At 54.6% G+C, this 8,909-nt stretch overlaps 1 protein-coding gene across 1 annotated transcript in view; it reads left to right on the top strand.

The window, feature by feature from the left end:
* The first annotated feature begins 824 nt into the window (after nucleotides 1-824).
* Nucleotides 825-8,909, top strand: part of LINGO1 (leucine rich repeat and Ig domain containing 1) — a 149,989-nt gene continuing 141,904 nt past the window's right edge. Inside the window, exon 1 of the mRNA XM_061447295.1 lies at nucleotides 825-1,048. The gene's annotated coding sequence lies outside the window, so the exon portion shown is untranslated. The remainder of the gene's footprint in view (nucleotides 1,049-8,909) is intronic.

The following is an 8,909-nucleotide window of genomic DNA, read 5'->3' as shown; positions in this document are numbered from 1 at the left end:
TGCTGGAGGTGCTGTGGGATCCAGTGTGCCCTGACTACAGCAGGACTGGGGTTCACTGGGAAGGTGATAGCCTGCCCCAACCGCAGAATCACTGAATCCATGAGGTTGGAAAAGACCTTTAAGATGATCGAGTCCAACTGTTCCCCAGCACCGCCAAGGCCAGCACTAACCCATGGCAGAGGGCCTCATGTACACAGTGTGTGAACACTTGCAGGGACGGTGACTGCAGCCCTGCCCTGGGCAGCCTGTTCCAATGCCTGAGCACCCTCTGGGGCAGGAATTGTTCCTCAGCTCCATCTAAACCTGCCCTGGTGCAGCTTGAGGCCGTTTCCTTTTGTCCCATCCCTTGTTCCTTGGGAGCAGAGACCAACACCCACCTCACTACAATCTCCTTTCAGGTAGCTGTGGGGAGCGATAATGGTCTCTGGTAGCAGAGGTGTGTTGCTTTGCGTCCTGCTTACTGGGGGCTGCCCATGCCCTGCACCGGTGCGGGTACACACAGCTGAGCCCCGACAGCTCACCACACTGACGGCTGCAACAGCAGCAAAGGCAACCATCAGTGCATTGAGCTGTCGGGGCTCAGCCGCACCTCGTGCCCAGCGCCCAGGGGAGCTCAAGGGGTGATGGACAGCCCCGGGGGGTGCCTTACGCCCCGGTGGGGTGTGCGTATGAAACAGCACCCCCGGGCTGGCTCTGCGGGCGCTCTCTCTTTAAAGCAATCCCGTCCGCGATTTGTCACCGGGGCCGGGCGCGGAGGGGAGCGGGAGGCGGGGCGGGCGGGGCGCTTCGGTAGGCAGCGGCGAGCGGAGCCTGGAGCCGCGTTGCTCGGGGCTCGGTGGCAGCCGCAAGCGCCGGGGTATGCGCTCGCCCCCGCCGCCGGAGCGGGGTGCGGGCGAGCGGGCGCGGAGCAGCGCGGAGCCGAGCGGAGAGCGGCGGGGAGCGGGGCGCGGGAGCCCGGCCGAGCGGCGGAGGATGCGCCGAGCCCCGCGGAGCCGAGCCCAGCTGCAGCGCGGCGCAGCTCGCCCGGCCGCACACCGAGCCCTCGCAGGTAACGGCGGCGGGCGCGGAGCTCGGGCTTTGGGGGGGGGGTCCATCCCTGGGGGAGGCACCTGCGACACCTCGGAGCAAGGGGGACCCAGCCTCCTCTCAGCGCGGCTGGGGTGAGGAACCCCCCGTTCCCCCGGTGCGAAGGGGCTCCTTGGGGCAGGTGGGTTGGGCACCCCCGGCCAGGGGTGCTGGAGGCGCAGCCCGGAGCGATGGCAGATGCTCAGCGCCAGCCTCAAAACCGCCCCGATCGAAGCGCGGCTTTGAGGTTCGATGCATGCAGTAACCTCCGGCAGCACGCACGGCAGACGGGCAGAGCGTGGCGTGGGGCTGCCCGCTGCTGCAGGCCGGCTGCTTGCCCGCCCGGCCACCCGCTCCACGAAACCAGCCAACTTTGGGCTGGGTCTATGGGGCACCTGGGAGCCAGGGCTGTGGGGAGCTGTGTGTGTGATGGGAGCCAGACCCTGCATTAGGATAGAGCTAGAGGCAATGAGGAGGGTGCCTGGACCTTCGCGGCTGCACCCCTTGGGACCTCAGTGATGGAGGATAGCCTAGGTTTAGCACTAAGGGGGGCTTTGATTTGATCCCAGACGTTTGATTTCCAGCTCCTCCTTCACCTGCTGATCAGCCCTGCATGCACCTCACATCTTGCTCAGCTTCCCTTGCCAAATTAGGGCAGGTTGCAGAGCTGCCACCCTGCCCGTGTCTCTGTTGAGAAACTGAGTCTCATCTCATGTTGCTGGCTTGTACAGGAGCCACACACCGCAACAGCGACCCGAGAGCCCCAGGGCTCTCCTTTTTATCTGCTGTGCTGCTATCGGAGGAGAGAGAGGTTTAATTATCCTCAAGTGTCAGTTCAAGAGAAATCTGCTGGGACACAGCTCTTGGCAGGTGCAAAATAACAGGACATTTTCATGCATGGGAGGCTGAGCTGAGAACAGTTCTGTGCTTTAATTGGCGGCTCATAGGAAGGGTTCAGATCAGGGAACAGAAAATGGGATGGAGCGGGCTCCAGCAGTGATCCTGGTGCTACGGCTGCTGTGCAAAAGGGAAGATGGATGCTGAAGGCTAACAAGTTTCTCTGGTGCATTGCTCTGGGCGCTTAGTGCAGCTCTGGGCTGGCAGCACAACCTCAAGTCGGTGCCATCCTCGATGAGGGACTGATGTTTTTGCAGCGTTGCTTCGTTTCTGCTCATATTTTCAGTTGGTTCCCAGGGGAGCCATTGCAGGACCATCAGGAGATGTACTCCAAAGCTATCTACTAGGCATGGAGGGTGGGGTGGCCTCAGGGTTTATCCAACAGCTTCTCCTCCCTCCTCCTACCAAAATCCCTTCAATGCTTTACAGAAGCTCTCAAGGTAAGCGCTGGAAGAGTTTAGATTCCCCAGCTCCATAGGGAAAAGCCTCTTCCCTCTCCAGACGGTTGTGTTGAGGGAGCTTGGCGCCCACGGAGGATGTCCCATCCTGCCAGGGCTGCAGTGCTGGGATGCATGGTGCTGGTCCTGAGGCAGGATAGATGGATATCTGGCTGGGGTAGCTCTGGATGACGGCTCTGAGAAGGCGCTTTCTGTTCCTTGCCATAGCTAGCTGTGCCTGCAGCTCTGCAAAGGCATTTGGATGAGTGACTGCACAGAACAGACTTTTCCTCACTTGGAGGTCAAGCTGCTGTGAGATGGGCTGGACCAAGTGAGAGCAGAACCCTCTGCCTATTCACCTGCAACAAGCTTTTGATGCCACCTGTGACAGGAGCATATTTAGACTTGATGTATATCCCTCGCCTTGGCTTCGGATCAAGGCATAAGAGCTTTTGATGCATACACACACAATAAGAGGAAAAAAAAATAATTAAACCTACAATCCTCAAAATGTTTGCAAATCCAAGAGCTTATCCTCACCCTGGAAGGCAAAATTAACCCCGGGTAGGATCAGTAAATCACAGCATCAGCTGCTTTCATCATTGAACAAGAGGCAGCTGGGAGCGCAGCTGGCACAAAGCAGAGTAGCCACAGCCATCCTTTGCAGGGGTGCTCGGGGTCGCCTGCCACAGGTTTCCTCTCTAATGCCATTAGAGAACCATTTTCCTCTAATACCACTGGGAACCAGCAGGGTTCCAGCAATGTTGGTCAGGATTTGGCCCCAGATGGGTGTGATTAAAGAAACAAGGCTGCCTGAGGTACTAAGGGCACCCACTGAATAAATCCCTTGTCAGGGCGGTTGGAGGGGCAGTGATTCAGGACCAAATGGGCTGAGCTAACGCAAGCCCCCACCTTTGTCAAAGGGGTTTAATAACTTCTTCTTCAACACTTCAGTTTTTGGGTTGAACTCCCATGCTTTTAGCCTGGGGAAGAGATTTAAACCTTCTCTGCAAAGCTGAGAGCATCCCATATGGAGATCAGCGCATCAATGCCAACAATAATAACCATAAAGAGGCTGCTTGTCCAGCAGCATCCTGTCACTTTAGCTGCTGTCCTTCCTCCCCTTGCCATCAAAGCCCGTCTCCAGCGAGGCCAGTCTCTGCCTTCTGCCATGCTGAAAGCAAATACAGAGCAGGCAGAAGCAGGGCTGAGGGCATCTCCCTCACCCTGTACATGTGTTGAGCCAGGCAGGAATGTGTTTGGTGGGCACAGCGAGCCCAGTGGCGAGATATGAGTGGGAGAGGACAGCACAGGTCTCATTAGAGTCATCATCAGGTCTCAGAAATCCAGTGCACAGGGAGCACTGGAGGGGTTTTTCAGTGTGCTTGCATGTGGGATGTCACCCGGGGTGGTGGCGGTAGCTCCCAAGTACTCCGGTGGTGCCGGAGGCTGGGGTCAGGCCAGTCCGTCTGGAGTTTCATGGCATTATCTCTTAAACGCCTTTAACTGCAATAGGATGGCCTGACTGATTGGATTGTGCTCTGTAATTAATTAGCTGGGGCACTGTATGGGAAGCAGCTACAGTGGGAAGAGGGGAGGGAATCTGGTGCCGAGAGCTGTTAAGCTTCAAATGGCCATTTCTCATTAAAGCAGCCGTGTGCAGCATCAGTCACCGGGCACAGGAGGTTACTTCCAGTGTTCCGGCCCTCTTCCAGTCAAGTAACTGCAGCTTTGCTGCCCGACCATTCCCCAGAGCCCCATGTTCTGCAGCCTGCTCCTATGGCAAGCCCCACTGGGAGGAGAATCGGTTCAGGCTGGGGTGTATATGGGGATGCTCAGGGGGTGCCCCTCTCCCCAGGAAGCCCTTGCTAGGGTGACAGACCCTGCATGGGTGTAGGATGGTGCAGGTTGCATTCTCATGATGGTGATGGATCCTGGGCACTGCTGGCACGAGCCCTGATGCTCTTCCTTCCCTTGCCAGGGATGCTGCTCCCCACTCCTTCTGCCATGCGTTTGCTCCAGCTCCTTTGTCTGCTTTTAGCATCCATTTGTATCTTTAAACAGAAAACATCCCTCTTAGGTTAATTGCTTCTTCCCCCCCCCGTGTTTACTGTGGGGATTAATAAGGAACTGCAGTGTAAGGGAAATCTGCAGCGGCTCCTTGTTTATTGTTTCATTTAAGCAGATGCTGCTGGGCTGGACCCAACCTGCCTGAGGCTGGGCCAGGACGGGGGAGGGAAGGACAGGATGAGCACCTGCATGCCCAGGGGATGGGCTGGGATCCATGGGGCAGGTCTCCCCAACAACATGGGATGTGACGGGAAGGATCCCAGTGGCTTTAACCATAGAGGAGGTGGCCTTCCGGGGCAAGCTGTTGTGGCACAAGGGGTGTCCCCTGCCAGCCCTGGGTGATGGTGCCTGGGGAGGGCTGCAGCCTCCCCCCTCTCCTGCTAGGTGAGATGAAAAACAAAGCACACACAAAAGGCATGTGCCAGCTCAGCTTAACCCACAGAGGAAAACCACGTCATTTAAAAGAGAAAAGCTTTTAAAAATAGACGTTTTGAGCAGAGAATGCCACTCAGGAGAGTCAATGAGCTCTGTTTCAAGAGTTGGGAAACAGAACCTTGCAAAAGGAAGCCTCTCATTTTCCAGCTTTCCAAGTGCGGCTCCTGGAGCTCTGTGCTTTCCCAGCTGGCCGTGCCGGATCCAGCCTGGCTGCGTGATGGTTGCTGGGAATGGAGAATTCACCACCTTGGTGAAGCCAGAATCCGTGTTCCATCTCACCTTGGTTTCCCACTCGTTGGCGGGGCTGAAGGGGAAGTGGTGAGCCCCAGGGAGCATCCCTGATTTGGGATCTTTGGTTATAATTGGCCAAGGAGCCTTCTCATTTGCTTTGGCTCTGACTAATGAGGCGCGTCTCCCTTTGACAACGTGTCACAAGCAATGAATGTCTCCGGAGCTGCTGGGCTGCAAGGGCACCCCTGTGCTCCTGCCTGGGCTCGTCCTCCTTCACCTCACCCTATGCTGCCAGCTCGTGCCCCAGCCAGGGGGGGCACGTGGTCAGTGGTGAAGCAGCGTGCAAGGGAAGATCAAAGAATCATAAAATAGTTAGGATTCCTATGGAAGACCTCTTTCCCCCATAAAAATATGTGCTTTTATTGGAAGATTTGCAGGAACTTGTCTCCTTTGGTGGGGAGAAAACCAGATGGTCTCCAATAGGAAAATCTAAGTGGATCCATGCTTTTCAAGTCATTCCTCATGGGCAGGAAAAATTCTGGCTTAATCGGAAGTGCTCTGCTCACTGAGACTAAATTCCCTTTCCCTCCTCATCCTGCCTTGGTCAGGCTGTGGGGTGCAGTGACAGGGGCTGGAGCAGCCGTTCCGGGATCCTAGCATCCTAGTGTGTGGTCACAGTGTGTGGTGCTCATATAGGCAAAGAGAAGGGTCATGGACATGCTGGAGGCTGCCACCCTGGGGCAGGGATGCTCAGCCACATCTGACCGTGAAGGAAGGGGCTGGATGCTGCTTTATTTGAGGGTGCAGATGCCTTTGTGTTTGTCACCTCTTGTGGGGTGACACTAACTTTTGCTAAAGCTTCATTAAGGACTACTCAAGGCTTCTATTCACCGATAGGAAGCACCAAGTATTAACAGTGCTTCCCTTTGTATTCTTGATGCTTTCTCTTTAATCCTTGCTCTTCCTGGCTCTTCACTGTTAGCTTTTGTTTTCTCCTCAATAGCTTGTCTAATAAATGTCCTTATCTGGGGCACAAATCTACTTCATGTCTCAATTCTACTTGGCCAGGGCTGGTAATAAAAGCAAGGCAGCATCCTTTGAAAAGGGGCTCTGTCACCAGCAGCCGTGGGTGCTGCTGCTCCACTTCCCATTCCTGTCCCCAGAGCAGATAAAGACAAGGGGAAGATGCGTGGCTGGGAAGCAAAAGAGGCATCTGCCTGATAAATTGGGTGTCTAAGGAGTGCCGGCAGCAGTCAGTGCTCCAGGGATCGGGGCAGCTCGGCCCCAGTTGGTAATTAAAGAAGATGTGCTGGAGGCCTTGGATCCTTCTGAATTCCAGCAGATTAGAGGGGAAAAACAGTGGTGAAGGGTGACGGCTTGACAGGGAAGATCACAAGTATTTCTTTTAGCTTGAAGGAGCTTCTCATCTCTGGTCAAATAAAGCAGTTGCCTCCCAGTCTACATCTGTCCTTGAAAGGCTTTAACTGGGAGGTGTTGGGGTGGGTTTTTGTGTCAGCCTGTAGGTCTGTGAATGGAAGTAATAAGGTGGCTCAGTATTTCATAGCATCATAGAATGGTAGAATGGTTTGGGTTGAAGCTGGATTTGCTCCAGCAGCTCCACTTCCCTCTTGTGTTCATCTGAGGGCAGCATGTTGCCCGGCTGTTCAAGCCCACTGAGATCTGATCCTGATGCTGTCACTACAGTCACTCTTGCTTCTCACCATACTCCTGCATGAGCAGCTGAATTGGAGGGCAAACGGTGCTTTAATTAAGGCACAGCCTATTTCTGCTGGGCCAGACAGTGCTCACCTGCTGCCTTGTCAGAGCTTCCTGTGGAGCATTTCCCATGCTCAGGGACTAGGGGACTGTCAGTGGGAGCGTGCTGCCCAAGCTCCTCTTCCAAGCTCTCTGTTGTCCCATTGCTGGGATGTCTGGCTGGCTCCAGGATGTGTCCCCTCCCTGAGTTATCCATTTTATCCCCTCAGCACCTACTGTATCAAATCATTTTTGAAGACATTTTCTTTGTCTGTTTTTCCCTTACTCAGTTCTTGCATTTCAGAATGCACCCACCGTGCGTGCAGCACTCGGATGTGATCTCAGCTTTGCCCCAAATGTAATTGCTTTAGACCTGCAGCTAGTTGGTGAAAGCAATTTTCTCTACATTATGGAAGTCTCCAGCTCCTCTCATCCTTCATGCAAGTGGCTCTCCCCTAGTCCTGCCTTCTCTCTGTCCCTGAGTGACGCTCAGCCATAGGCATGCGGTACCTCTGCTTTTGGGGATGATGCTCTCACTTTTCCAGGGCTGTGGGACATTGTTATCCCCTATGGGGGATAACAAGCTTCTGTTTCAGGATCTGCTCATCAAGGGTGATGCTTGCTTCCCCCAAAGCTTTTCCCTTTGCCTTGCTGGGGCCATGTCTCCATGGTTGGCTGGGTGGGTGCCTGTGCCAGGCATGTGCTCATCTCAGCTCTGCAGCTCTCCCGCCCGCATGTTTAACATGCTCTTTATGTTTGCAGGACGTGTTGGGCTTGCAAAAGCATTAATAATGGAAAATAAATTGGAATCTGAGAGGAATAATCTTTAGGCATTCTCTGTAGGCCTTGTCTTGCATTGCATTCCTCAGCCATGTTGAAGGCTACAGCTGGAGGGGAATATAAATGAGGAGGGGCCCCGGGTCCCTCTGATCTGTTGTGATGCCTGTTGCTCAGTGGATCTGGCTGTAGGGAGCCTGCCCCTTTGCTGCTGTGGCTAAATCCAAGGGAGTCTGGAGAGGGTGGAAGTGATGAGGTGCTGCTGAACCTTTGCAGAGGGCTTCTGGTCCTGAGTCAAAGAAGGTCAGGGCACACTAGGGCTTCTGAGGTTCTGTGCCCTGCTTGGGGGCTGTGGTTGCATCCTGACATGGGGCAGCATCCTGGATTTGGTTGCATCCTGGCAGCTGTGATGTGTGCTTTGGTTCTGCACCAACCTGTCCTGGGGAGCCAGGACCTTGTGTCAGTGACCCGCTCTGCAGAAGGGGTTTAGGTTGCAGGTACATGCACATTAACATGCTCCATGCTTGTCCCAGCTGTAGCGTTCCCTGTGCTGAGACCCTGTAAGATGCTGGTCCTTTAAATGGAGAGAAATCCAGATGTCTCCAGCTCAAACACTACTGATAGGACAAGGGGTAACAGGTTAAAACTTAATCAGAGGACGTTTAGAGTGGATATAAGAAGGAAGTTCTTTACTGTGAGGGTGCTGAGGCACTGGAATGGGTTGCCCAAGGAAGCTGTGAATGCTCCATCCTTGGGGGTGTTCAAGGCCAGGTTGGACAGAGCCTTGGGTGACACGGTTTAGTGTGAGGTGTCCCTGCCCATGGCAGGGGGTTGGAACTGGATGATCATAAGGTCCTTCCCAACCCTAAATATTCTATGATTCTATGAACTAAAACTTTCTTCCTGCTTCTAAGGGATTGGGCTTGGTGTGGTGAGGGGAAGGCTGAGATTTGCTTCCACGATATGGGTGCCTATTGCCAGGACAGCCTGGCATGGTATGTACCATGTCCTCCCAGCTTGGACCTTTGTCAATGTCTAGATGAGGAGCTGAAGGACTGGGTAGGGAGGATTCATGAGGGCTGAAACCTGCTGCCATCTTCATGTGAACATGTTGAGTGCTTGTGCAGCTGGATGATGCCGGTGGCTTTCAGGTCCCATTGAAACCGGAGTCAGGGCTGTCTGGCAGCTCCAAGATGCTCCATACCTGCCTAAAGTGTGACTTCTTGCAGCAAGATCCTCCCA

Source organism: Pezoporus flaviventris, unplaced genomic scaffold (assembly GCF_033815535.1).
Source record: "Pezoporus flaviventris isolate CSIRO_AGI_PZ_B2104156 unplaced genomic scaffold, CSIRO_AGI_Pfla_v1 ptg000006l, whole genome shotgun sequence".
In the NCBI taxonomy this organism is placed as follows: Eukaryota; Metazoa; Chordata; class Aves; order Psittaciformes; family Psittacidae; genus Pezoporus; species Pezoporus flaviventris.
The sequence above is the reverse complement of the archived record's forward strand: the minus strand, read 5'-3'. Positions and strand labels throughout refer to the sequence as shown.